A 26,906-nucleotide genomic window follows, 5' to 3' on the forward strand; every position below is an offset into this window, starting at 1 on the left:
TGTGAGCCAGCCAGTCCTGTTTTTTTGTTTTTTAAATTAAGTAAGAGAATTTCTTCCGTGAACAAGGGGGGAGTCCTGACGAGCTGAACAGCTGTTGTTCACGTGTCAGTAAATTCACTAGTTTGTCACGAGAAGCAGAAAGGACCTACAGACTGAGGAAAGACAGGAAGCAGAGGTACTAACAAGGAACAGAATCACACAGGAAAAGAATCAGGCGAACTGAAGACAGGACGTGCTGATAAAGAGAAGCCAAGGAATCTTAAGGTAAGCAAAATATGGATATAATTTCTTCTTTAGCTAAACAAAGTAATATTAATTTCAAAGTTAATGTAGGAGATGACATAGAAGTTTTGTGGCTCAGTTTATACAAAGAATGTGAATTGCAGAATTTACAGTTAACTTCTAAATTGGTAAATAGAGACAAACAGAAATTGAGAAATATTCTACATTTGGTAGATTTTTTTCATAGTCTTGTGTTAGAGATTTCTAAGCAGGAAAATAGTGTAGAAGTGTCAGACGGTGATACTGATTCTGACTGTAATGTGGAAAATGAACAAGAAGTAAGACACGTGTCTATAACTGAAGGTGACCTTGGGTCTGACCAAGAGACGGACATACAGAAACCTGACATGGGAGGAGACATGACTGACATACGAGAAACCGACATACTAGGTGATGTGGGAGGAGACGTGAGTGACGTAGGAGGAACGGACGTACAAGAGCCACTAAAAATATCAGAGAATTCTGGAATTACCCAGGCTCAACTCCAAATTAAAATGAGGAAAAATTTGCTGAAATTATACAAAATCATGCCAAAATATGATGTCAAAATCCATGCCTGTAGAAATTCAGAGACATTTGAGAGCTTCTCTGATAAGTTTGATTTATCCAATGAGGAGAGGAATCAATTATTTAAAATATGGATTCCTGTGACATTGTCCAGATGTTTACATTTAATGCCCTGTGAAAATGACTCTCCTAATGGATGGGAAAATGATTCGGACAGATTAAGATATTTGATTTATTGTGTCACAAAGGATTTTCCCAACATAGAAGATCTGCAGAAACTAAGGATTGGTAGGAAGGAATGTACATATACATTCATGTCCATATTTGAACGGTTGTACAAAGCTCTCATCAAAAATGGAAAAGTACAACATATGATAACAACTTTTGTACAAAAATTCAAATTCCTAAATTCAATTTCCCAAGTCATGGCATCACAAAAAAATTCATTATTTGAATGTGCGCAGATGCTGGATTTTGTTAGAAAACATGAGAATCGTGAAAAGAAAATAAATCAAGCTAAATTTATAAAACCAGGAAAGGTAAAATCTTACCAAAAGCCAATATCAAACTCTCCTAGACTGAGTCATCCCCATAGTGAACTCTATCAAATACGCAGAAGATTTCATATATGTTATAAGCCATATCAGCCAGTGCAAAGATCCATCTCTCCACAGAATGAGTTAATTCTCAGTCAGAACTGTGATTCTCTAAAAAGGAAAATGGCTGAAACTGATGGACAGAGACAGGTGAGACGACCAACTCAGTGACGTCATGGAATGTGGACAGAAGAACAGGCAGTTCTCTGAGGTTTTGAAGGATAGAAAAATGTCTTTCCTAAATAGGGCGTTCCTGGGGATATTTGAGAGAGACAGAAGATTTGGTTTAGGGAGTGGCTAAGGAAAAACTTCAATTATATTGTTGTATCAAAATGTAATACAATGTCTCAATATTTATTTATAATCTTATGCAGTAAAATTGTAGTTACATAGTTTCTAATAGTTCATATATACACATATATATATATATATATACACTTGTCTAAGTAGAGATTGCATATAATTGTATTTATATATACGTTTATAAAATATATTTATATATATTAATTAATAAATTAGAACTTCATATATATAAATTTAAGTAGCAATATTTTGAATTACATTAGAACCAACCAATATATGTATAAGATATTTAAATAATTCTGTTTCTGTATGAATTTGATATTTAATTTTATTTTCTTATATTTCCTTAGAGTTTTCATTCCAAAGCAGGATTTGATCAAAGAACTCTAAAATGGATTTATTTCTTTATTCACACAGGAAGTGAAAAAATTGCATGATTTTATGTGTATAACATTTTAAAATAATAACAATATATCTAGTTGAACTATAATATATATGTAATACTTATTAATTCTTTTGTGTTGCTAATATTTTCTGTGCATGAAGTGTTCGTGCAAATTAAAGTAGCTTTACAGCATGACGTGTGACAGCTGCGGCCTTTGAACTTTGAGCTAATAGTATAGGATCCCATTCATTCTATTTTCAACTGATGTAACTTAAGACCGGGCAGCCAGTGAAAAAAGAATCTAAGACAAGAGTTTTTTCAAGTGTCTGAAATTCCAGTGACTTACTCTCATATTATATAATATGTACTTGGGGAATATTCAAAGAAATATAAAGATATTCAATTGATATGGCAATGCGCATTAATAAATTGGGATACAACAATTTTGGGTTAAATATATATATATATCTAAAACTTCATATGTGGAATGTTTGAGTTGAACAGATCTGTGAATGTCAGAGTGAAGGTGACAGATGAGTAAATCAGCAGCTGCTAAGTGTGATTGATGTGACAGAGGCCTCATATGTTTGTATGTTTGAAAAAAAAAAAATGTTTCTTTATGTGAAGGTACAAAAATATATTTAATTCTGAGGAAATTATAATACATAATTAGGTATTATCTATATATGTATATTTCTATATTTCTTTAATAATTATTATTTCTTGATTTAACTAATAGTGGATAAGGGCAACCACACATCAAAATGGTTTACAAAGCAAATTTATATTTAGAATAATTTTCCACATGATAATATTCTTGAATAACTATAATATTATTTTTAATGGTTACCTAAATAGGTACACACCTCTCTTTAGTCAAATCTATGCTACTCATCGATATGAAATTTATGCACAATATTTCTAGAAGAATAATTATTTTTAATTTGGTTCTGATATATACATAAATTTTATAAAATAATATTTTTGGTATTAAGGGGGAAAATGTGTTTTTGATCCTGATTACATAATCACTTTTGATCAATACTTATTTTCCACACATTTTAATAAAGAAGAAATAAAAATAAGGTACTATGGTATAATTAAGAAGGGTATTACATGCAAAGTTGCATAATTTAATATTTTTTGGTGGTACAAGATTATGACAAATATGAAATCATCCAGATAATGGAGATATAAGGGTATTTTTTATGGAGAATATAATTACTCTGCATTTGTCATTAAAATTTAAAGGCCTTATTTTTATTTTTATTCTTATTTTTACTCTTAATGTTATTTTTCATTTTTAAAATTTTATTCTTACTTTATACTTCTTATTTTTCTATTTTTTCATTTTTTAATTCTCATTTGATTTTATTTGAGTTCAATATCTCAATTGAGAAAACACATTAATATTTAATAAAGTAATGTCTAATACAAGAGTATTGCTTCATTAAATATATATTGCTAAGGAAAAAAATGTTTACATTTTCTGAGTAAACACAACAATTCATTCATTCATTTATTCATTCATTCATTCATTCATACATTCATATATTTATTCATTTTGGTTCAGGAGTATACATTCTTTGATATTATTGGTTTAATAAAGATATAAAAACTTGTTTTTTCAAAATACACTGACACCTATGGGTTGGAAAAGGTAATTACACCTATGATATAAAAATGTTCTATCATATGGAGAACTTGATTGATAATGAATTATTATCTATTATTGTTTATTATTCCAAACATAATTTATTTTAATATTTTGATAATAATTAGATGGATATTACTGATTGCTATTGTACGCTGTGATATTATAGGTTAGGAAAAACTGCCAGATTTGGTATCAGATTAGAGAATGAAGACTTCAATCAAGACATTGCAATTATGAATTCTATCTTAATAAAGACTTTTAATTTTTATAAATCAAAGAGATTCTCAAAAGTTACAAGAAGAAGCAACTGACATCCGGACGTCTCAGAAGGTAACAGGTGTGAATGCTGAGTGTTATAATAGACTGTGTCCATTACATACAATACAATTCACACAAATGATCACCAGGACGGCAGAGGACGATGATCCTATATGTACTGTGTTGTGTTTAATTTTCATCACGTTCCAGTGGTTTCTTATCACCTGCAACGCTTCAATGAAAGCTGGTGAACAGGTAATACCTGGCATATGTGTCCTGTATATAAAGGACTGAGTACTGGTTATGGTGCTATATAAAGCAGGAAAGTGTCAAGTTAACCCTTGCTTTACTGACCAAAGACGTCACATCTGTTCCAAAAGTGACACGAGACCAGTGCGGACACACGGAAGATTCCAAAGACGATCCAACGTAGGTCCAGGTGACACTGCACAGATATTAAAGCTACATTTCATCCATGGACTTTGTTTTCTTATCAACTGACACACATGATCTTTCTAATAAAGAGTACAGTTTATGGACTGAACAATAATGAACACAATTATGGACTGTACAATATCTACATGCTGTAATTTATTTCAAAGGAGTTTTCATCTAAAGAGTGTGTTATAAAAGAACCAAGAAGAAGACGAGACGACGACCCGATGACATCAGATGATGACGATTGAACCCGCGATTGCTTCAATTTAGATATAGGGAAGTATAATTATACATATTAAATGAATATTAGTCACGGCTTACCATAACATGAATTCATATCATTATATAGCAATAATCCGATATTGATACTATTATTACTATTATTATTATTATGGAAATTTAATGATATTGCCAAGGAAGAAGGAAAGAAAAAATGATTGATGAATGTATCTTCTTTTGATAAATTTCAGTTAAAGTCCTTTTATTCTCAAAAAAGGGGGAAATGTTAAATGGTTAATTATGGAAATTCATTTGGAATGTTAATCGATAATCATTTTTCTGAGTTCTATGCCTCAGCCATCGTGTCTAGTTGACATGCGCTATTTGTGTGTGTAGTTTTGGTTCACTACCATATGTAGAACAGGTGTCCATACGACTGGCTATAAAAGCCCATGGTACAGAAAGGGGGGGCTCTCTTGCTCTGCCCACCCCACAAGACACAGAATCTTCATGCTGAGAAGCAGATGACATGTAGGCCTGGACACATGCTGGACAAAGACATGATTTACCAACCAGGATCCAAGGAAAGATGGGTGAATCTCAACAATTAAGCTAATTATGGACAAATGGACAATTACTTTATCACTAATTATTGTATGTACCTGCTGCAATCTGATTCTTTTTAATGGACAATCCAAGAATAAATAGATACATTTTTTTATAAGAATATCGTGATATTGATACTTTGAGAAGTCCTCAGTAGAAAAAAATAATACAGGTAGAGTATTATTTTACAGTCTCCCATACAAGTACTAACCAGGCCTGACCCTGCTTAGCTTCCGAGATCAGATGAGATCGAGCGTATTCAGGGTGGTGTGGCCATAGGCAAACACAAACCTCTCACTTGCTGCTTTTCTACTTTGACGTCTGGCTGCCGGCTGCCCTTTCCAGTGCTCAGCAAGACAAGGTCCTTTTGTGCTTTCCCTTCTCTTCAATTTTTTTGCTGGCTTCCTTAAAAGGTCTTGTAGACAGAAGGACCCACTCAGAGCCGCTGAGCTCACTGATCGGCTGCAGTGCTGTCGACGGAACATCGGCTTCACGGCCAATGCAACAGGCCGGGAGCAGAGGCGAGACTCACCGGTAGACCCGGGTAGGTTGAGTAGAGCGCGGTTAGTTGCTTTCTAATAGCCTGCAGCCGGGGATTAACTTTTAATGAAAGGGAACAATCCCTTTGACTGTCTGCAGCGCGCCACACCTACGAAGCGCACTCTCACACACAAGCCAGCATGCACACGTGCTCGCACGTGACAACACCCCCTATCTGCCCCTACAACCTCTCCGTCACCATGCGTCAGACTCTCCTGCCTGTTTTATGATTTCAGGGCCCTAGCAGGAATCACCCCCCCCCCCCCAATTCCTTCCTTGCCTTCCTTGCACTGAGGTTAGCTCTTTGTCAGCCGTCTGGCTTGGTTACACAAGCTTCTTTGCAGAGAAACATGTTACTTCTGCTGGCCCTCGCTAGGCGGCCGGCATCCAAAACCTTCTCTGGGCACCTGCTGTATGCCTGGCCCCTTCACGGCCCCGGGTGCTTTTAACGCCATCATTTCCACACGGCGAGCTGCGGAGTCAATAAGCACTCCTAGCCGTGGCAAGGAGCTCGGTGTCAGGCCTGCGTGAAGGGCGGCGGAGTAGCGTACTTAGCTGCTAACTGGCTCAGAGGCCTTGGGGCTTCCATCATCTAAGTTACTTAAGGTCGGTGTCCGGCAAGGTGCCGTTTCATGCTAGCCGAGCTGGGCAGTAGGGCAAAACGTCATCAAAATGGTCTACAGCACCCGGTGTTCCCATGGGGTCTCCCATCCAAGTACTGTCTGAGCCCAGCCCTGCTTTGCTTCCAAGATCAGACGAGATCAGGCGTATCCAAGGTGGTATGGCCAGTAGACGCTGCTTGATCCATCGCCCGGCCAGCCTTTCTCAGGATCGCTTGGTGGCGAGCAATCTGGCCGTGACGGGGCGAGCTCCGAAGGGTCCATGCAAAGGCTGTGCCGTCCCTACAGGTGTGGTTTGTTTAGCAGTGATTCACCCGCCGCATCAGGTGTCTTCAAAAATGGCTCGGTGCAGGGTCTCCTGCAGGCTAAACCCTTTATCGCGGTAATGTGACAGAAAGAGCAAGCTGGATCCGTAACTTGGGGGTGGAGCGAGACGTCCAGGGGTGAATGAAGGAAGAGGGTGAGATGGTTGCCAGTGACTTTGAGCTGCTCTTCAGAGGGGAGGGTCGTGTTGCCTGCAAAGATCTTCTGCTTGGGGTTACCGGTGGTTGCCTCCAGCCACGCGGGAGACGCTGGTCCTGGTGAAAAGGAGACTAGTATTAAAAGTAAAGAAGCAACAATGCTGGAGGCCACGGTGATCAGAAGGATGCTGGTATTTTGCAGAGATGAAATAGCGCAAGAGAGAAAGCAAATGAAAAAAAGAAAAGAGAATGAATGTGTGCACTTGTGAAAGGGAATGGAAAAAAGGCATAGAAGAGAGTGCCCCCTGCTGGTGGAAGGAAAGAAAAAGCAAAAGCCTACAGCACCTGGTATTCCCAGGGAGTCTCCTATCCAAGTACTAACCAGGCCTGACCCTGCTTAGCTTCCAAGATCAGTTGAGATCAGGCGCGTTCAGGGTGGTGTGGCCGTAGGCAGAGACAAGCCTCTCACTTGCTGCTTTTCTACTTTGACGTCTGGCTGCCGGATGCCCTTTCCAGTGCTCAGCAAGACCAGGTCCTTTTGTGCTTTCCCTTCTCTTCAATTTTTTTGCTGGCTTCCTTAAAAGGTCCTGTAGACACAACGCCCCACTCAGAGCCGCTGAGCTCACTGATCGGCTGTAGCGCTGTCGACGGAACGTCGGCTTCACGGCCAATGCCACAGGCCGGGAGCAGAGGCGAGACTCACCGGTAGACCCGTGTAGGGTGAGAAGACAGCGGTTAGTTGCTTTCTAATAGCCTGCAGCCGGGGATTAACTTTTAATGAAAGGGAACAATCCCTTTGACTGTCCGCAGCGCGCCACACCTAGTAAGCGCACTCTCACACACAAGCCAGCATGCACACGTGCTCGCACGTGACAACACCCCCTATCTGCCCCTACAACCTCTCCATCACCATGCGTCAGACTTTCCTGCCTGTTTTATGATTTCAGGGCCCTAGCAGGAATCACCCCCCCCTCCCCAATTCCTTCTGCACCTTCCTTGCCTTCCTTGCACTGAGGTTAGCTCTTTGTCAGCCGTCTGGCTTGGTTACACAAGCTTCTTTGCAGAGAAACATGTTACTTCTGCTGGCCCTCGCTAGGCGGCCGGCATCCAAAACCTTCCCTGGTCACCTGCTGAAAGCCTGGCCCCTTCACGGCCCCAGGTGCTTTTAACGCCATCATTTCCACACGGCAAGCTGCGGAGTCAATAAGCACTCCTAGCCGTGGCAAGGAGCTCGGTGTCAGGCCTGCGTGAAGGCGGCGGGGTAGCGTACTTAGCTGCCAACTGGCTCAGAGGCATTGGGGCTTCCATCATCTAAGTTACTTAATGTCGGTGTCCGGCAAGGCGCCGTTCCATGCTAGCCGAGCTGGGCAGTAGGGCAAAACGTCATCAAAATGGTCTACAGCACCCGGTGTTCCCAGGAGTTCTCCCATCCAAGTACTGTCTGAGCCCAGCCCTGCTTTGCTTCCGAGATCAGATGAGATCGGGCGTAACCAAGGTGGTATGGCCAGTAGACGCTGCTCGATCCATCGCCTGGCCAGCCTTTCTCAGGATCGCTTGGTGGCGAGCAATCTGGCCGTGACGGGGCAGCTACGAAGGGTCAATGCAAAGGCTGTGCCATCCCTACAGGTGTGGTTTGTTTAGCAGTGATTCACCCGCCGCATCAGGTGTCTTCAAAAATATCTCGGCGCAGGGTCTCCTGCAGGCTAAACCCTTCATCGCGGTAATGTGACAGAAAGAGCAAGCTGTATCCGTAACTTGGGGGCGGAGCGAGACGTCCAGGGGTGAATGAAGGAAGAGGGTGAGATGGTTGCCAGTGACTTTGAGCTGCTATTCAGGGGGGAGGGTCGTGTTGCCTGCAAAGGTCTTCTGCTTGGGGTTACCAGTGGTTGCCTCCAGCCACGCGGGAGACGCTGGCCCTGGTGAAAAGGAGCCTAGTATTAAAAGTAAAGAAGCAACAATGCTGGAGGCCCACGGTGATCAGAAGGATGCTGGTATTTTGCAGAGATGAAATAGCGCAAGAGAGAAAGCAAATGAAAAAAAGAAAAGAGAATGAATGTGTGCACTTGTGAAAGGGAGTGGAAAAAAGGCATAGAAGAGAGTGCCCCCTGCTGGTGGAAAGAAGGAAAAAGCAAAAGCCTACAGCACCTGGTATTCCCAGGCGGTCTCCTATCCAAGTACTAACCAGGCCCAACTCTGCTTAGCTTCCGAGATCAGGCGTGTTCAGGATGGTATGGCCGTAGACAGAGACAAGCCTCTCACTTGCTGCTTTTCTACTTTGACGTCTGGCTGCCGGCTGCCCTTTCCAGTGCTCAGCAAGACCAGGTCCTTTTGTTCTTTCCCTTCTCTTCAATTTTTTGCTGGCTTCCTTAAAAGGTCTTGTAGACACAACGTCCCACTCAGAGCCGCTGAGCTCACTGATTGGCTGCAGCGATGTCGACGGAACGTCAGCTTCACGGCCAATACCACAGGCCGGGAGCAGAGGCGAGACTCACCGGTAGACCCGGGTAGGGTGAGCAGAGCGCGGTTAGTTGCTTTCTAATAGCCTGCAGCCGGGGATTAACTTTTAATGAAAGGGAACAATCCCTTTGACTGTCTGCAGCGCGCCACACCTAGGAAGCGCACTCTCACACACAAGCCAGCATGCACACGTGCTCGCACGTGACAACGCCCCCTATCTGCCCCTACAACCTCTACGTCACCATGCGTCAGACTCTCCTGCCTGTTTTATGATTTCAGGGCCCTAGCAGGAATCACCCCCCCATCCTCCCCAATTCCTTCCTTGCCTTCCTTGCACTGAGGTTAGCTCTTTGTCAGCCGTCTGGCTTGGTTACACAAGCTTCTTTGCAGAGAAACATGTTACTTCTGCTGGCCCTTGCTAGGCGGCCGGCATCCAAAACCTTCCCTGGGCACCTGCTGAAAGCCTGGCCCCTTCACGGCCCCGGGTGCTTTTAACGCCATCATTTCCACACGGCGAGCTGCGGAGTCAATAAGCACTCCTAGCCGTGCAAGGAGCTCGGTGTCAGGCCTGCGTGAAGGCGGCGGGGTAGCATACTTAGCTGCCAACTGGCTCAGAGGCCTTGGGGCTTCCATCATCTAGGTTACTTAAGGTCGGTGTCCGGCAAGGCGCCGTTCCATGCTAGACGAGCTGGGCAGTAGGGCAAAATGTCATCAAAATGGTCTACAGCACCCAGTGTTCCCAGGAGGTCTCCCATCCAAGTACAGTCCAAGCCCAGCCCTGCTTTGCTTTCAAGATCAGACGAGATCGGGCGTATCCAAGGTGGTATGGCCAGTAGACGCTGCTTGATTCATCGCCCGGCCAGCCTTTCTCAGGATCGCTTTGTTATGATCTGCTACAGAGAGTATGGAAAGAAAGGAGATCTATCCCTACAATAGAACTAAACTAGATCCCTACGATGTAACGGGGAACCTGATCCTGCGATCAGACCCGCTAAAGCCCTCGGCTAGTCTGAACGCAGACCTATAGATGTGAGGGAGGGATCCCTACAAGATCTAGGGACTGGGAAAAGTTGGACACCTCCTAGCAGAAATAGTAGCAGTCAAAGACAAACACACAACAAAAAGGCATAGGGGTCAGAAGACCTAGCAAAACTAACAGAGAACGGCAACAGAGCAACAAGCTAGCTCAACAGTATTAAATACAAATGAAGTCCAGCAAAGCCAGGAGGGCGGAGCCAGATTAAATAGGCAAAATGGTCATGTGACCAGCAAATTAAAAAAAAACTAACAGGAGAGTTGTAACAGTACCCCCTCTTCTAAGAGGATCCTCCGGATCCCCTAGGCCCAGGCTTACCAGGAAACCTCCTGTGAAACGCTTGGACAAGTCTGGGGGCAGAAACATAATCCGCTCTCACCCATTAGTTATCCTCAGGTCCGAAACCCTTCCAAGCGACGAGATACTGCAAACTCCCTCTATACTGTCTAGAATTTAGGATGCGGGAAATTTCATATTCCCCGTCCTCCACCACCGGAGGAACAGTGGCAGAGGCGTCACCATCCGACACATCAGCTTTTTTCAACAGAGAAACATGAAACACCGGATTAATCCTCCAGGACGTAGGAACCTCCAGCCTAACATCAGATTGGTTAACTATCTGAAGTACCTTAAAGGGCCCTACGAACTTGGGACCCAATTTTTTAGAAGGAATCCTCAATCGCAGATTCTTAGAGGACAACCAAACCATGTCACCAACCGCAAACAAAACCTCTTCCCGTTTCCTATCAAAGTACCTCTTAGATTTTTTGTTAGCCTCCTGAAGATTACAACACACACATCCGTCCAAACTCTCTCCAAATCACCGGAAAAACTCTCCTCCTCAGGCACAGCTGAAACCAATTTGGAAAATGACCCAAAAGACGGATGTCTCCCAGAACAACAAAAAAAAGGCGAACACCCAGCAGAAGAGGATGTATGGTTGTTAAGAGCAAATTCAGCAAGTGGCAGAAATTCAGACCACCCCTCTTGATTGTCTGCCACAAAACAACGCAAGAACTGCTCAACATCCTGGTTCTTCCTTTCTGTCTGGCCATTAGACTCAGGATGATATCCGGATGAAAACGACAAATGAACTCCCAACCTGTCACAAAAGGCACGCCAAAAACGAGCCACGAACTGAGGTCCCCTATCAGAAACAATGTCAGTAGGAACACCATGTAGTCTGACAATCTCCTTGACAAAGGCCTTAGCGAGTGTCTTAGCGCAAGGCAGTTTGATGAAGGGAACCAAGTGACACATCTTGCTAAAACGGTCCACGACCACCCAGATGACTGTGAAACCTTCAGAGGGAGGAAGGTCAGTAATAAAGTCCATAGCCAGATGTGTCCAAGGTGCACTAGGAACCTCCAGAGGGCAAAGCAACCCCGCAGCAGGAGCATGCGAAGACTTGGATCTTGCACACACAGTACATTGGCGCACCCACTTAATGACTTCCTTCTGCCATCCAGGCCACCAAAAACTGCGACCCACAAGTCTCTTGGTCTCAGAAATTCCTGGATGACCTGCCAACCGAGACTCATGACACTCAACAAATAAATCTCTCCTAAAAGTCCTAGGCACAAACAACCTCCCATGGGGAGTGTTAGATGGGGCATTCTCCTGTGCTTTAAGAATCTCATCCTCCAAAACGGAGTCCAAAGCAGCAATCACAACACCTTCTTGTAAAATGGTCTCCTCTTCCTCCTCAACACCGACCATGGGAGAAAAGCTGCGAGACAAAGCATCCGCTTTAACATTCTTGGTACCCAGGATGTAAGTAACGGAAAAATTAAACCGCGAGAAAAAAAGTGCCCACCTAGCCTGACGGGCATTCAAGCGCTTGGCAGCATCAAGTTAGATCAGATTTTTATGATCAGTGAAAACCTGAATGGGAAATTCAGCACCTTCCAAGAGATGACGCCAGTGTTCAAATGCGAGTTTAATCGCCAGCAATTCCCGATTACCAATATCGTAATTAAGTTCAGTCTCGGAAAATTTTTTTGAAAAAAAGGCACAGGGATGTACTCCATCCTTGTTTTCCTGAGACAACACCGCACCAACCCCCACCGAAGAAGCATCAACCTCAACCAAAAACGGCTTAGTCACATCAGGCTGCATAAGGATGGGAGCAGAGGTGAACCTCTCCTTTAGAAACACAAAAGCTTCAATGGCCTCAGAAGTCCACTGAACCGCATTAGCACCTTTCCTGGTGAGATCGGTCAGCGGTTTGACAATAATAGAAAATTTATTTATGAATTTTCTGTAATAATTGCCGAAACCCAAAAACCTCTGTATCGATTTCAAACCAATAGGCCTAGGCCATTCCTGCACAGCTTGAACTTTAACCGGGTCCATCTCAAAACCTTCACTGGAGATAATGTAGCCCAAAAAACTAATTCTCTGTACAGCGAACTCACATTTCTCCAGCTTAGCAAAAAGCGAATTGTCCATTAATAACTGTAATACCTCACGTACGCTCCGCCAATGAGACTCCAGATCCGGCGAATAAATCAAAATGTCATCCAAATACACAATCACATTTTTGCCGATTAAAGGTCTAAGGATATCATTAATAAGATTCTGAAAAAATGCTGGAGCATTGGTGAGACCAAAAGGCATAACCAGATTCTCAAAATGACCCACAGGAGTGTTAAAAGCAGTCTTCCATTCATCACCCTCCTTCATGCGCAACAAATTGTATGCCCCCCGGAGATCAATTTTAGAGAACCACTTGGCCCCCACTAACTGGTTAAATAAATCAGGAATCAATGGCAGTGGGTAAGGATTGCGTACAGTATTTTTATTAATCTCACGAAAGTCCAGTCAAGGACATAAACCGCCATCTTTTTTTTTTACAAAAAAAAATCCAACAGCCACAGGAGACTTGGAAGGCCTAATGTGGCCAAGCTTGTCTGTATGTATTCTTCCAAAGCCTTTCTTTCAGGAATAGTAAGATTAAATAAACGACTCTTAGGAAGAGTCGCGCCAGGGACAAATTCAATGGTACAATCATAGTCTCTATGGGGAGGCAAAACCTGCGACTCCTCCTCAGAAAAAACTCTCCAAAAATCCTGAAAAGGTACAGGTAATTCCCCTCTATCCACAGCAGCAATGTGCCCGTTACAACACTTGTCATAACACTTAGGGCTCCAGGACTTAATTTCATTGGTAGACCAATCCAGTACAGGATTGTGCAATTTTAACCAGGGTAACCCCAATATTACTGGAGAAGGCAAATTATCCAATACCACCAAATCCAAATTCTCTTGATGAATACCATTAATAGTGAGGGGAAATTTACAGACCTTGTGAGTAACACTCTTCAAGGGAGAGCCATCGACAGAAACCACAGCAATAGGGGATGACAAAGTTTTAGGTTCTAATCTAAGTTTTTCCAAGAATCTCCCATCAATCACATTCAGAGTAGATCCATAATCCACAAATACCCGAAATTCAATTAATTCATCCTGAGCAGCAGTAGTGGCAGATAGGAATACTCCCTTAGAATTTAAACAGGCAATACGAGCATGACTGACCATTTTTTTTTTCTTTCTTCTTACGAAGCACACAGCTATTAATTAAATGACCAGAATTTCCGCAATAGAAACACAAGCCTTCAGAAAGTCGGCGGTCTTTTTCCTGAGAGCGGGGTGCCATCGCCCCAATTTCCATCGGCTCTCCATTGTCAGCACAGAACCTCTCAGGACTCGAAGCTGACATAGCAGAGGATTTGCTCTCATTAACCCTTTCACGCAGTCTCCTGTCCACCCGTATAGCTAATTGCATTGCCTCCTGCAAGTTTCCAGGTGTGGGATAAGCAATCAGTAAATCCTTTACCCTTTCACATAGCCCTGCAAGAAACAAGCTTTTCAAAGCAGAATCGTTCCACCCCACCTGGGCAGACCACCGACGGAAGTGAGAACAATATTTTTCCACATTACCTGATCCCTGCCTCAAACGTCTTAATTCAGACTCAGCAGATGAGACACGATCAGGATCATCGTACAACAAACCCAAAGCAGAAAAAAAACTATCCACTGATCTAAAGCACGGATCACTAGGTTGGAGAGAGAAGGCCCATCCCTGAGGATCTTTGCGCAAAAGTGACATTATGATCCCTATGCGCTGTGATTCACCACCAGAGGATCCGGGTCTCAAACGAAAATATAATAGACAAGCATTTTTAAAAGAAAAAAAATCTTGTTGTTTGCCAAAAAATAGATCAGGCAGACGTACCTTAGGTTCCACAAAATGCGGTCCAGAACAGCTACTCACGTGTTGTTGGAGCTTGGTCACCTCCAGAGAGAGTCCCTGCAAGCGTTGAGCCAAATCTTGCACCGAGACCATGATGGAAAACTGGAGGTCTTTCCTTAGAGAAATTTTTTTTTTTTTTTTTTTATGGCTGGAATTACTGTTATGATCTGCTACAGAGACTAAGGAAAGAAAGGAGATCTATCCCTACAATAGAACTAAACTAGATCCCTACGATGTAACGGGGAACCTGATCCTGCGATCAGACCCGCTAAAGTCCTCGGCTAGTCTGAACGCAGACCTATAGATGTGAGGGAGGGATCCCTACAAGATCTAGGGACTGGGAAAAGTTGGACACCTCCTAGCAGAAATAGTAGCAGTCAAAGACAAACACACAACAAAAAGGCATAGGGGTCAGAAGACCTAGCAAAACTAACAGAGAACGGCAACAGAGCAACAAGCTAGCTCAACAGTAGTAAATACAAATGAAGTCCAGCAAAGCCAGGAGGGCGGAGCCGGATTAAATAGGCAAAATGGTCATGTGACCAGCAAACTAAAAAAAAACTAACAGGAGAGTTGTAACACGCTTGGTGGCGAGCAATCTGGCCGTGACGGGGCGGGCTCCGAAGGGTCCATGCAAAGGCTGTGCCGTCCCTACAGGTGTGGTTTGTTTAGCAGTGATTCACCCGCCGCATCAGGTGTCTTCAAAAATGTCTCGGCGCAGGGTCTCCTGCAGGCTAAACCCTTCATCGCGGTAATGTGACAGAAAGAGCAAGCTGGACCCGTAACTTGGGGGCGGAGCGAGATGTCCAGGGGTGAATGAAGGAAGAGGGTGAGATGGTTGCCAGTGACTTTGAGCTGCTCTTCAGGGGGGATGGTCGTGTTGCCTGCAAAGGTCTTCTGCTTGGGGTTACCGGTTGTTGCCTCCAGCCACCCGGGAGACGCTGGTCCTGGTGAAAAGGAGCCTAGTATTAAAAGTAAATAAGCAACAATGCTGGAGGCCCACGGTGATCAGAAGGATGCTGGTATTTTGCAGAGATGAAATAGCGCAAGAGAGAAAGCAAATGAAAAAAAGAAAAGAGAATGAATGTGTGCACTTTTGAAAGGGAATGGAAAAAAGGCATAGAAGAGAGTGACCCCTGCTGGTGGAAGGAAGGAAAAAGCAAAAGCCTACAGCACCTGGTATTTGCAGGTGGTCTCCCATCCAAGTACTAACCAGGCCCAACCCTGATTAGCTTCCAATGTCAGACAAGATCAGGCGTGTTCAGGGTGGTTTGGCTGTAGGCACTGGCAAGCCTCTCACTTGCTGCTTTTCTACTTTGAAGGCACAGACAAGCCTCTCACTTGCTGCTTTTCTAATTTGACGTCTGGCTGCTGGCTGACCTTTCCAGTGCTCAGCAAGACCAAGTCCTTTTGTGCTTTCCCTTTTCTTCAATTTTTTTGCTGGCTTCCTTAAAAGGTCTTGTAGACTCAACGCCCCACTCAGAGCCGCTGAGCTCACTGATCGGCTGCAGCGCTGTCGACGGAACGTCAGCTTCACGGCCAATGCCACAGGACGGGAGCAGAGGCGAGACTCACCTGTACACCCGGGTAGGGTGAGTAGAGCACGGTTAGTTGCTTTCTAATAGGCTGCAGCCGGGGATTAACTTTTAATTAAAGGGAACAATCCCTTTGACTGTCTGCAGCGCGCCACACCTAGGAAACACACTCTCACACACAAGCCAGCATGCACACGTGCTCGCACGTGACAACACCCCCTATCTGCCTTTACAACCTCTCCGTCACCATGCGTCAGACTCTCCTGCCTGTTTTATGATTTCAGGGCCCTAGCAGGAATCACCCCCCCCCTCCCCAATTCCTTCCGCACCTTCCTTGCCTTCCTTGCACTGAGGTTAGCTCTTTGGCAGCCGTCTGGCTTGGTTACACAAGCTTCTTTGCAGAGAAACATGTTACTTCTGCTGGCCCTCGCTAGGCAGCCGGCATCCATAAACCTTCCCTGGGCACCTGCTGAAAGCCTGGCCCCTTCACGGCCCCGGGTGCTTTTAACACCATCATTTCTACACGGCGAGCTGCGGAGTCAATAAGCACTCCTAGCCGTGGCAAGGAGCTCAGTGTCAGGCCTGCGTGAAGGCGGCGGGGTAGCGTACTTAGCTGCCAACTGGCTCAGAGGCCTTGGGGCTTCCATCATCTAAGTTACTTAAGGTCGGTGTCCGGCAAGGCGCCGTTCCATGCTAGCCGAGCTGGGCAGTAGGGCAAAACGTCATCAAAATGGTCTCCCATCCAAGTACTGTCCGAGCCCAGCCCTGCTTTGCTTTCGAGATCAGACGAGATCGGGCGTATCCAAGGTGGTATGGCCAGTAGACACTGCTCGATCCATCGCCCGGCCAGCCTTTCTCAGGATCGCTTTGTTATGATCTGCTACAGAGACTAAGGAAAGAAAGGAGATCTATCCCTACAATAGAACTAAACTAGATCCCTACGATGTAACGGGCAACCTGATCCTGCGATCAGACCCGCTAAAGTCCTCGGCTAGTCTGAACGCAGACCTATAGATGTGAGGGAGGGATCCCTACAAGATCTAGGGACTGGGAAAAGTTGGACACCTCCTAGCAGAAATAGTAGCAGCCAAAGACAAACACACAACAAAAAGGCATAGGGGTCAGAAGACCTAGCAAAACTAACAGAGAACGGCAACAGAGCAACAAGCTAGCTCAACAGTAGTAAATACAAATGAAGTCCAGCAAAGTCAGGAGGGCGGAGCCGGATTAAATAGGCAAAATGGTCATGTGACCAGCAAACTAAAAAAAAACTAACAGGAGAGTTGTAACAGTACCCCCTCTTCTAAGAGGATCCTCCGGATCCCCTAGGCCCAGGCTTACCAGGAAACCTCCTGTGAAACGCTCGGACAAGTCTGGGGGCAGAAACATAATCCGCTCTCACCCATGAGTTATCCTCAGGTCCGAAACCCTTCCAAGCGACGAGATACTGCAAACTCCCTCTATACCGTCTAGAATTTAGGATGCGGGAAATTTCATATTCCCCGTACTCCACCACCGGAGGAACAGTGGCAGAGGCGTCACCATCCGACACATCAGCTTTTTTCAACAGAGAAACATGAAACACCGGATTAATCCTCCAGGACGTAGGAACCTCCAGCCTAACAGCAGATTGGTTAACTATCTGAAGTACCTTAAAGGGCCCTACGAACTTGGGACCCAATTTTTTAGAAGGAATCCTCAATCGCAGATTCTTAGAGGACAACCAAACCATGTCACCAACCGCAAACAAAACCTCTTGCCGTTTCCTATCAAAGTACCTCTTAGATTTTTTGTTAGCCTCCTGAAGATTACCACTAGAGATGAGCGTTGTTCTACTCGAACTGTTCGCCAATCTCAATTTCGAGCTGTTTTGGGCGGTTCTCGAGCCGTTCGGCGAACACGAACAATTTGAGAAAAATTCGGCTGTTCGAGGTTATGTTCGATAACTGTTCGTGCACCAAAATCATAACTGGATTTTTTCTCAGTAATGATGAAAATTAATGTTAATACGCAGTTTGAGTGTACAGCGGGGCGGGGGGAGGGGCAGGGGATGGATCTCTGCAGGAACAATGAAGATCTCCATTTTTTTTTCTCTTTCCCGCATTTGCAGTGGGGAGGTGCAATCTGTCAGCCTATCAGCAGCGCACACACGGAGCGAAGTGCTTTTTTTCACACAAGCAAGGGCATGTGTGATTGGCAGTGTATGTCACATGTCCTTGCCCTATAAGACCAAGCCATTTTCCCCGTCGCCACCATTTTCTCACTGCTGCAGCTGCGTGTTAGACGGCACCGCTGTTGCTGTGTGCGCTATACCTTGTTAATTTCAAGCCAATTTTCGCACAAATATACAGATAGCTTGGGAGTAGGGAATAGTTGTGATTGCAGTCCTTTTAAGGACTAGGTTACAGCATTTCCTACGACTTTTATCAGGCAGGTCTGTGCTCTTAAATAGATAGATTGTGGGAGTAAAGACTAATTGTAATTGGAGTCCTTTTCAGGACTAGGTTACATCAGTTCCTATCAGTTTTTGCCAGGCAGGTCTGTGCCAGTGCTGTGCAAGTTTTTTTCACAGCATTTGGCTGAATCTAGCAAAGCTAATCCTTTTTGGCCTATTGCAGAGTGTGTTAGTCAGTGGAGTAGCCTATCTGTGTTGCAAGATATACCACCTGTGTATAGAATACCAATTTTTTTACTGCACCTAGTGAAGTAAAATCTTTTGGGCATAGCATCATTCTATTAGTCCATCTATACTGACCTCCATCAGGTTGCAAACTGAATATAATTTTTTTCTGCATCTAGCTCTGAAAAAATATTTGGGCTTCTAGCAGTGTGTGGGACTTGGTCTATTAGTCCATCTATACTGACCTCCATCAGGTTGCAAATTAAAAATAATTTTTTTCTTCATTTAGCTCTGAAAAAATATTTGGGCTTCTAGCAGTGTGTGGGACTTGTTCTATTAGTCCTTCTATACTGACCTCCAGCAGGTTGCAAATTGAATATAATTTTTCTCTGCATCTAGCTCTGAAAAAATATTTGGGCTTCTAGCGGTGTGTGGGACTTGGTCTATTAGTCCATCTATACTGACCTCCATCAGGTTGCAAATTAAAAATAATTTTTTTCTGCATCTAGCTCTGAAAAAATATTTGGGCTTCTAGCAGTGTGTGGGACTTGGTCTATTAGTCCATCTATACTGACCTCCATCAGGTTGCAAATTAAAAATAATTTTTTTCTTCATTTATCTCTGAAAAAATATTTGGGCTTCTAGCAGCGTGTGGGACTTGTTCTATTAGTCCATCTATACTGACCTCCATCAGGTTGCAAATTAAAAATAATTTTTTTCTGCATCTAGCTCTGAAAAAATATTTGGGCTTCTAGCAGTGTGTGGGACTTGGTCTATTAGTCCATCTATACTGACCTCCATCAGGTTGCAAATTGAATAAAAAAAATTTCTGCATCTAGCTCTGAAAAAATATTTGGGCTTCTAGCGGTGTGTGGGACTTGGTCTATTAGTCCATCTATACTGACCTCCATCAGGTTGCAAATTAAAAATAATTTTTTTCTGCATCTAACCCAGCCAATAGTTTTGGCCTAATACCACAGTTTTACCACTCAGCTCTGCTCGGTTACCATCCATTGTTTTTTTGTGCAAACAACTCCAGAGTTGTGAATTAGTTAACCACCAAAATGAGTGGAAAAAGGCCTGCTGCTGGTGGAAAGGGGAATAGGCGTGTTGGGAAGGGGAAAAAAGGTTGTGTCCGTGGGGTAGGTGCAGAAGAAAGACCATCTTCCAGCCAAACTAAAATGTCTACTTCTTTTAGCGGACAATGTGATAAGATCCCTTTCTTACGGCCACGCCAATCGCTACAAATTCCAGATGAGGCACAAAAACAGCAGGTGCTTCAACGGATATCAAGTGCTCCTTTAAGTGGGCTCTCCTCCACATCAACTTCAACATCACAAATACTCCAGTCCTCAAAGGTGTCACCCAAATCGCACTTGCTTCCTCACAGCTCCCAAATCTCCAGCTGCCCGTCTGAGTATGAGGTAGAACAGATGGTTGAGTCTGCAGAGCTGTTTACTCATACTATAGCCTGGGAATCAGAGGTCGACTCCAGCGCTTCTGTGAATCCAGACGAGGAAATGATTTGCACTGATGCCCAGAATCTTTATGAGTCGGATCCAGGACCAGACGCAGAAGGTTCTGACCATAATGTAGACCCTCATTCCCAAACTGTAACTCCTGTTGGTGGAGACAATGAGGAAGACGATGATAAGACTCAAATACCTGATTGGAGCGACAACTTTAGTTTTTTGTCAGGGCAGGAACAGGTTGGCTCTGAGGACGACGGGTGTGATAACGCACAGGGTGATGATGATGAGGTCGGAGATCCCACTTACTGTCAACCCACAGTCAGCCAAGAGATGAGGTCAGCAGAGGAGGTGGAGGAAGATGCTAGTGACGACGAGGTCAGGTTGCGCCTTCCTGGACAGAGACGTAGTACTGGAAGCACGTCAACAACTGCATCCTCAAACACAACTCTGCCTCTCACCACAAGTCGTGGTGGCTCTTCAGGTCGCATGGGTGCTAAGCCTTGCATAGCCTGGGCATTTTTTCAGATCGATAAAGATGACCCAACTCGTGTTATCTGTAACATTTGTCAGCAAAAGCTAAGTAGAGGCCAAAAAATACATAGTTTGAGTACTTCATGCATGAACCGGCACATGGACATGAAGCATAAGTTGCAGTGGGAAGCTCAGTGTGCTACAATGCGGTCTAGCCGGCCGGGCCAACCACCGTCTGCCATATCTTGTGCATCCGCGGCCTCTTCATCCTCTGTGACTGGGGGGACAGCAGTCACACCTGTTTTGGGGCGCAGACCTGCCACCTCTTTACCCGCAACAGCCAGCGTGATTGGCAGGTCATCATTTTCTTTGGAGGTGGTAACACCAGCTGGTCTTGAGCGCTGTCCGACATCGATAGCACCACCTTTGGATCAAGGCAACCTAACATGTCCGCCTGCATCTTCCTCACAGACCGGCAGTTTGCCGGGGACACCCTTATCAACCCCGTCTAAGCACAATAGCCAGCCCTCGGTCCCTCAGATGTGGACAAGTAAAAGACCATTTCCTCCTAGCCATGAGAAAGCTAAGAGGTTGAATTTCACCATCTGCAAGCTCTTGGCTACAGAAATGCTGCCTTTCCGCCTGGTGGACACAGAGGATTTTCGAGACCTTATGTCCGTCGCAGTGCCCCAGTACCAGATGCCCAGTCGGCACTACTTCTCAAAGAAAGGTGTGCCTGCGCTCCACCAGCATGTCGCACACAACATCACCGCTTCTTTGAGAAACTCTGTGTGTGACAGGGTGCATTTCACCACAGACACTTGGACGAGTAGGCATGGACAGGGGCGTTACATGTCGCTGACTGGGCACTGGGTAACTATGGTGACAGCAGGACAAGGGGCTGCTGTCCAAGTCTTGCCGTCCCCACGAGTTGTGCGTCAATCCTCTTTATGTCATTTTTCCTCCACTGCTTCTGCCTCCTCAACCTCCTCTCGGTCTTCCACCTGCACCCAAAGCCTGTCTGGTCATGCCACAAGCTTTCTAACTGCGCAGAAGGGATCCTGCACACCTCCTTACTATGCTGGCAGTAGGGCTCAACGTCATCAGGCGGTTTTTACATTGAAATGTCTGGGAAATGTGAGTCACACAGCTGAGGAGTTGTGGTCAGCTCTGGAGAACCAATTTCATGAATGGTTGTCTCCACTGGACCTGAAACCAGGGAAGGCCGTGTGCGACAATGCTGCAAACCTGGGTGCGGCCCTTCGCCGGGGCAATGTCACACACGTGCCTTGTATGGCTCACGTGTTGAACCTGGTTGTCCAGCAATTTTTAGCCCACTATCCCAGACTAGATGGCCTTCTGCAGAGGGCACGGTCGCTGTGTGCTCACTTCCGCCGTTCGCATCCCGCAGCTCAGCGACTTACATCTCTACAGAAGTCGTTGGGCCTGCCACTTCACCGGCTAAAATGCGATGTGCCTACCCGGTGGAATTCAACTCTGCACATGTTGCAGCGACTAGGGCAGCACCGACAAGCCCTGGTGCAATACGTTCTGACGTATAGCCTGGGCCAACGAGATTCAGAGGTGGGGCAAATCACGCTGGAGGAGTGGTCTCAGATCAGGGACCTATGCACCCTTCTGCACAGTTTTGAAATGGCGACGAAGATGTTTAGTGCTGACGATGCCATTATCAGCATGACTATTCCGTTGATTTACATGCTGGAGCACATGTTAAACAGAATTCGGAGTCAGGTGGTGGCACAAGAGGAGTTGGAGGAAGTAGAGGAGAAGGAGTTGTATGCGGAAGGGCTAACATCTGCAAGGTCCAGACGGTCGGCAGCACCAGGTCGGCAGGCATGTGAGGGTGGGGAGATGATTTTACCAGGGCGCATGGTAGCAGCCAAACTAGTGAGGAAGGTGCAGGAGCCCAGGAAGAAGTGGAGGACGAACTGATGGAAGACTCATCAGATGAGGGAGACCTTGATCACATTTCTGTTGTGCGAGGTTGGGGGGAGAGGACAGATGAAGGAAGCAAGATTGTTACCTCGCCACCAACACAACAGGGACTTGGTGCTCCTGGATGCGCAACACACATGAGTGCCTTCTTGCTGCACTACCTGCAACATGACCCTCGAATTGTGAGAATTAGAAATAATCCTGACTACTGGGTTGCCACACTGTTAGATCCCCGGTACAAAAGTAAATTTGCAGAAATTATTCCTGCCATAGAAAGGGATGCACGCATGCAGGAGTATCAGCAGAGACTGTTGCAGAATCTTACATGTGCTTTTCCACAAAATACCAGTGGTGCACGTAGTGAATCTCACAGTTCCAACTTGCCAACCGTGGGACCGTCAAGTGTTCAGCACTCAAACCGTAACAGAACCACAGTATCTGCTGGTAACATCAATTTTGCGGAATCATTTCACCACTTTTTTAGAACATCCTTTGCAAGGCCACAGGAGACAAGAAGTCTGACACATAGTCAACGCCTAGAGACGATGGTACAGGAGTATCTCCAAGTAAACATTGAAGCCACGACTGTGTCACTGGACCCTTGCTCTTTTTGGGCTTCCAATCTGGATAAATGGCCGGAGCTAGCCACTTACGCCTTGGAGATCTTGTCATGCCCCGCAGCCAGCGTTCTGTCTGAACGTGTGTTCAGCGCTGCTGGTGGTGTGCTGACAGATAAGCGCACGCGGCTCTCCACTGATAATGTAGACAGACTCACGTTCATAAAGATGAACAAATCATGGATCCGAAACGACTTTTCTACCCCTGTGTCATCCTGGGGAGAGTAAAAGCTTGATGATTGGTTAAAATCACCCTACCAACCGTTTTAAGCTTTCAAATTACTAATCATGTTTATCTGTATCTTGACTGGAAAATAATTTGGGCTTTGTAGCAGTGTGCAGCACTGATCCTATTAGGCCATCTATAATAAGCTTCACCAGATTTAAAATTAAAAATAATTTTTAGCTGCATCTAGCCCGGAAAATAATTTTGGGGCTCCGAGATGCGCAAGACACATAAGTGCCTTCTTGCTGCACTACCTGCAGCATGACCCTCATATTGTCAGAATTCGAAGTAATCATGACTACTGGGTTGCCACACTCTTAGATCCCCCAAACTTTTCGATCAACCTTTTCATTTTAATAAAGACCAAAAAAATGGTCATTTTTGAAATTATAAGCATTAGCAGGTTGTTAGAAACTGAAATCAAACAGTTTTCAACTCAAAACTTTATTCTAGGTGATGTTACATTTTCACATAGGACCCCTTGTTCGAAAGGAGCTTCTGAACTCTCTCGTCCATTGAATTTGTCAGGTTTTGGATGGTTTCTGCTTCAATTGTTTTGCATGAGGACAGAATACCCTCCCAGAGCTGTTGCTTAGATGTGAACTGCCTCCCGCCATCATAGACACTCCTTTTAATGATGCTCCAAAGGTTCTGAATGGGGTAGAGGTCAGGGGAGCATGGGGGTCACACCATAAGTTTGTCCCCTTTTATGCCCATATCAGCCAGAGATGCAGATGTTTTATGTGCAGCATGAGATGGTGCATTATCATGCAGAAAAATGATCTTGCTGTGAAATACACGGTTCTTCTTCTTGAACCATGGCAGGAAGTGCTGTTTGAGAAAATCCACATACATTATGGAGTTCATCTTTAGCGCCTTCAGGGATCCTAAAGGGGCCGACAATCTCTCTCCCCATGATTCCAGCCCAAAACATTACTCCACCTCCTCCTTGTTGGCGCTGTAGCCGTGTTTGCGTGGGGTGTCCATCAACCAGCCATCCTCCACTCCATTCATCTGGACCATCGAGCGCTGCACGGCACTCATCCGTGAACAAAACAGTTTTGAAATCAGTCTTCATGTAATGTTTGGCCCACTGGAGCCGTTTCTGCTTGTGTGAAGTGGATAGAGGAGGTCGACAGGATGGCGTATGCACAGCTGCAAACCTCTGAAGGACCCTGCATCTTGTTGTTCGGGGGACGTTGGAGGCACAAGCAGCTTCAAAAACTTGTCTGCTGCTATGACAAGGCTTTTTTGCCGCTGCTCTTTCAACCTGACGTAATTGCCTGTAGGAAAGAGTCCTCAATTTGCCCTTATCAGCACGCACACGTGTGTACTGTGAATCAGCTACATACTTCTTGATTGCCAAGACACTTCATCCTGATCATCGCACAATGTTGATTGTAGTCATGCCTTGACCTAAACACTCCACAATTTGTTGCTTCTCAGCAGCCGACACATCCTTTTTCTTTCCCATTTTGGCAGAAAATGTAGGCTGCTTAATAATGTGAGAGAGCCTTCTTAAGTAGTCTTGCCTTTCATTGGACACACCTGCCAAACTAATTAGCACAGGTGTCTGCAATTGCTTACAGTGATATAAAGAGCCCTGACACACATCACCATCAATGAGTTTAACTGACAAACAAACAAATTCTTCCCTTATCACTCCTAAACACTTTTTGCATAATAATTTGAAACGCGGTGTACATGTGCTTTTCCACAAAACACCAGTGGTTCACGTAGTGAATCTTACAGTTCTAACTTGCCAACCGTGGTCTGTATGGAATTGTTCAATAAAGGGCCCAAAATTAAGATAACATAGATGGGAGAGGTCTCTATGAATAGGAATTCCTAAGTATTTGATACCCTGTGAGGGCCAGGCAAAGGGAAAGTTGGACTGGATGGAATCCTATATGGATTTAGGGAGGGAGACATCGAGGGCCTCAGACTTCGCTGCATTGATTTTAAAATTTTACCATGTAACAAAGTGATCTATTTCAGCCATAACAGCAGGGATGGATATATGTGATTGAGTGATATATACTAGGACATCATCAGCAAATAGAGAGCACTTGTACTCGGTGCCTCCCACCTCAATCCACCTAATATTGGGGTTATGGCGAATTGATGAGAGCAGGTGCTCCGTCACTAGGATGTATAAGAGAGGGGACAGAGGACATCCCTGCCTTGTCCCATTGGTGATTGTGAAAGGTGATGAAAATGTTCTGACGCACCCCCTGGGCCTTGGGACACCCGGAGCCGGACCCTTTTTGGTGGATGCTGGTGGTTGTAGTCTTCGTGGCGGCGATCCGGTTCCATGGCTCAGGGCGGTCAAACCAGTGGCGGAACTATTTATGTGGTTTTGATGTTTAAATGTCCGACTACGCCACCCGTGGATTGCGGTCAGAGTGAACCGCCGCTACAGGGCAGACCGCTAAGGCTGGTGTTGTGGGTGCAGCAGAGCGTAGCATAACTCCCCACGGGAGGAGTATAGCCTCAGGGCAGTGTATGCGGAGGATGGGGGTGATGGTGCAGGGCAGCAGCAGTAACGACACGGAGTCAGTGATGCAGTTCAGGGCCTTTACTCACAGTTCTTATTATCCAGACCACGTCTGCAGGTAACGGCTGCCCACGTCGTACTGTGCTCACCAGGTGAGAGGCTCAGACAACTCCCAGATAACTTTGGAGCGCTTCACAGGACCCCCTTTGTGTGTCCTTTGTCTGGCCTTTCTTACCAACACTTCTGTCCGGCTGCCTCGGGCCTCCTCTTGGTAAACTTGGCGCCAGTTTCCCTGACCCTATGTGGTGCCTTCCTAGCGGGTGGAGCAAGGGGCTGCGCCACATAAAATGTCAGAGCCTCCGGTTTCTAGCTGAGGGTCGTTTCCTGCCTCCACTAGTTCGGGGACCGGTCTCCCCCTTTGGCCTGACCCCTCCACGCAGGTGGATTCGGGCGTGCGGTGGCGACTCGCCCGTCCGCACCCCTGGGATCCCTTCATTCCTCGTTCCTGGAGCCTTCTCCGCTCCTCTTCCTTCCTTCTCCCTCTTGCAGGCCTGGGCCTCTGTTACTAGGCCCGCCTCCGGAGCAGAGCTCATGCAGAGCCCCTGCTCCCTGCCACTTCTGCTCAGACTTCTCTGCACTGAACTAAGATGGTGCCCACCTTTTATACTCCCTTCTCAATGCACCCAGGAACTGCTTCCTCCCTGCTCCTGCACTGCAGGGTTCCCCTTCCTCAGTGTTCCCTCCCCCCACTCCAGCCAGGGACAGGGACTGTCGTGCCCATCTCAGGGGCATATTGGTCGCCCTGCCCCACGGCAATGTGGTGTAATGCATGCAGGTGTCGGGTCCTGATCCACACTCCATCCTTATCTGAGAGTGAGATATCACACCTCTGG

The 26,906-nt window shown here is 45.4% G+C and overlaps 1 non-coding gene and 5 pseudogenes across 1 annotated transcript; all 6 read right to left on the reverse strand.

The window, feature by feature from the left end:
• Nucleotides 1-6,465: 6,465 nt before the first annotated feature.
• LOC141268525 (5S ribosomal RNA) lies at nt 6,466-6,585 on the reverse strand (annotated as a pseudogene).
• Nucleotides 6,586-7,205: 620 nt separating this feature from the next.
• On the reverse strand, nt 7,206-7,324 carry LOC141266893 (5S ribosomal RNA). The gene has a single exon (XR_012320913.1). It is a non-coding gene; the product is annotated as a 5S ribosomal RNA (ribosomal RNA).
• Nucleotides 7,325-8,265: 941 nt separating this feature from the next.
• On the reverse strand, nt 8,266-8,385 carry LOC141268303 (5S ribosomal RNA; annotated as a pseudogene).
• Nucleotides 8,386-9,005: 620 nt separating this feature from the next.
• Nucleotides 9,006-9,114, reverse strand: LOC141268833 (5S ribosomal RNA; annotated as a pseudogene).
• Nucleotides 9,115-10,047: 933 nt separating this feature from the next.
• On the reverse strand, nt 10,048-10,167 carry LOC141268500 (5S ribosomal RNA; annotated as a pseudogene).
• A 5,616-nt stretch (nt 10,168-15,783) lies between these two features.
• Nucleotides 15,784-15,902, reverse strand: LOC141268450 (5S ribosomal RNA; annotated as a pseudogene).
• Nucleotides 15,903-26,906: the final 11,004 nt, after the last annotated feature.

Source organism: Phyllobates terribilis, unplaced genomic scaffold (assembly GCF_046119375.1).
Source record: "Phyllobates terribilis strain yellow unplaced genomic scaffold, ASM4611937v1 Scaffold_4__5_contigs__length_816908805, whole genome shotgun sequence".
Lineage (NCBI taxonomy): Eukaryota > Metazoa > Chordata > Amphibia > Anura > Dendrobatidae > Phyllobates > Phyllobates terribilis.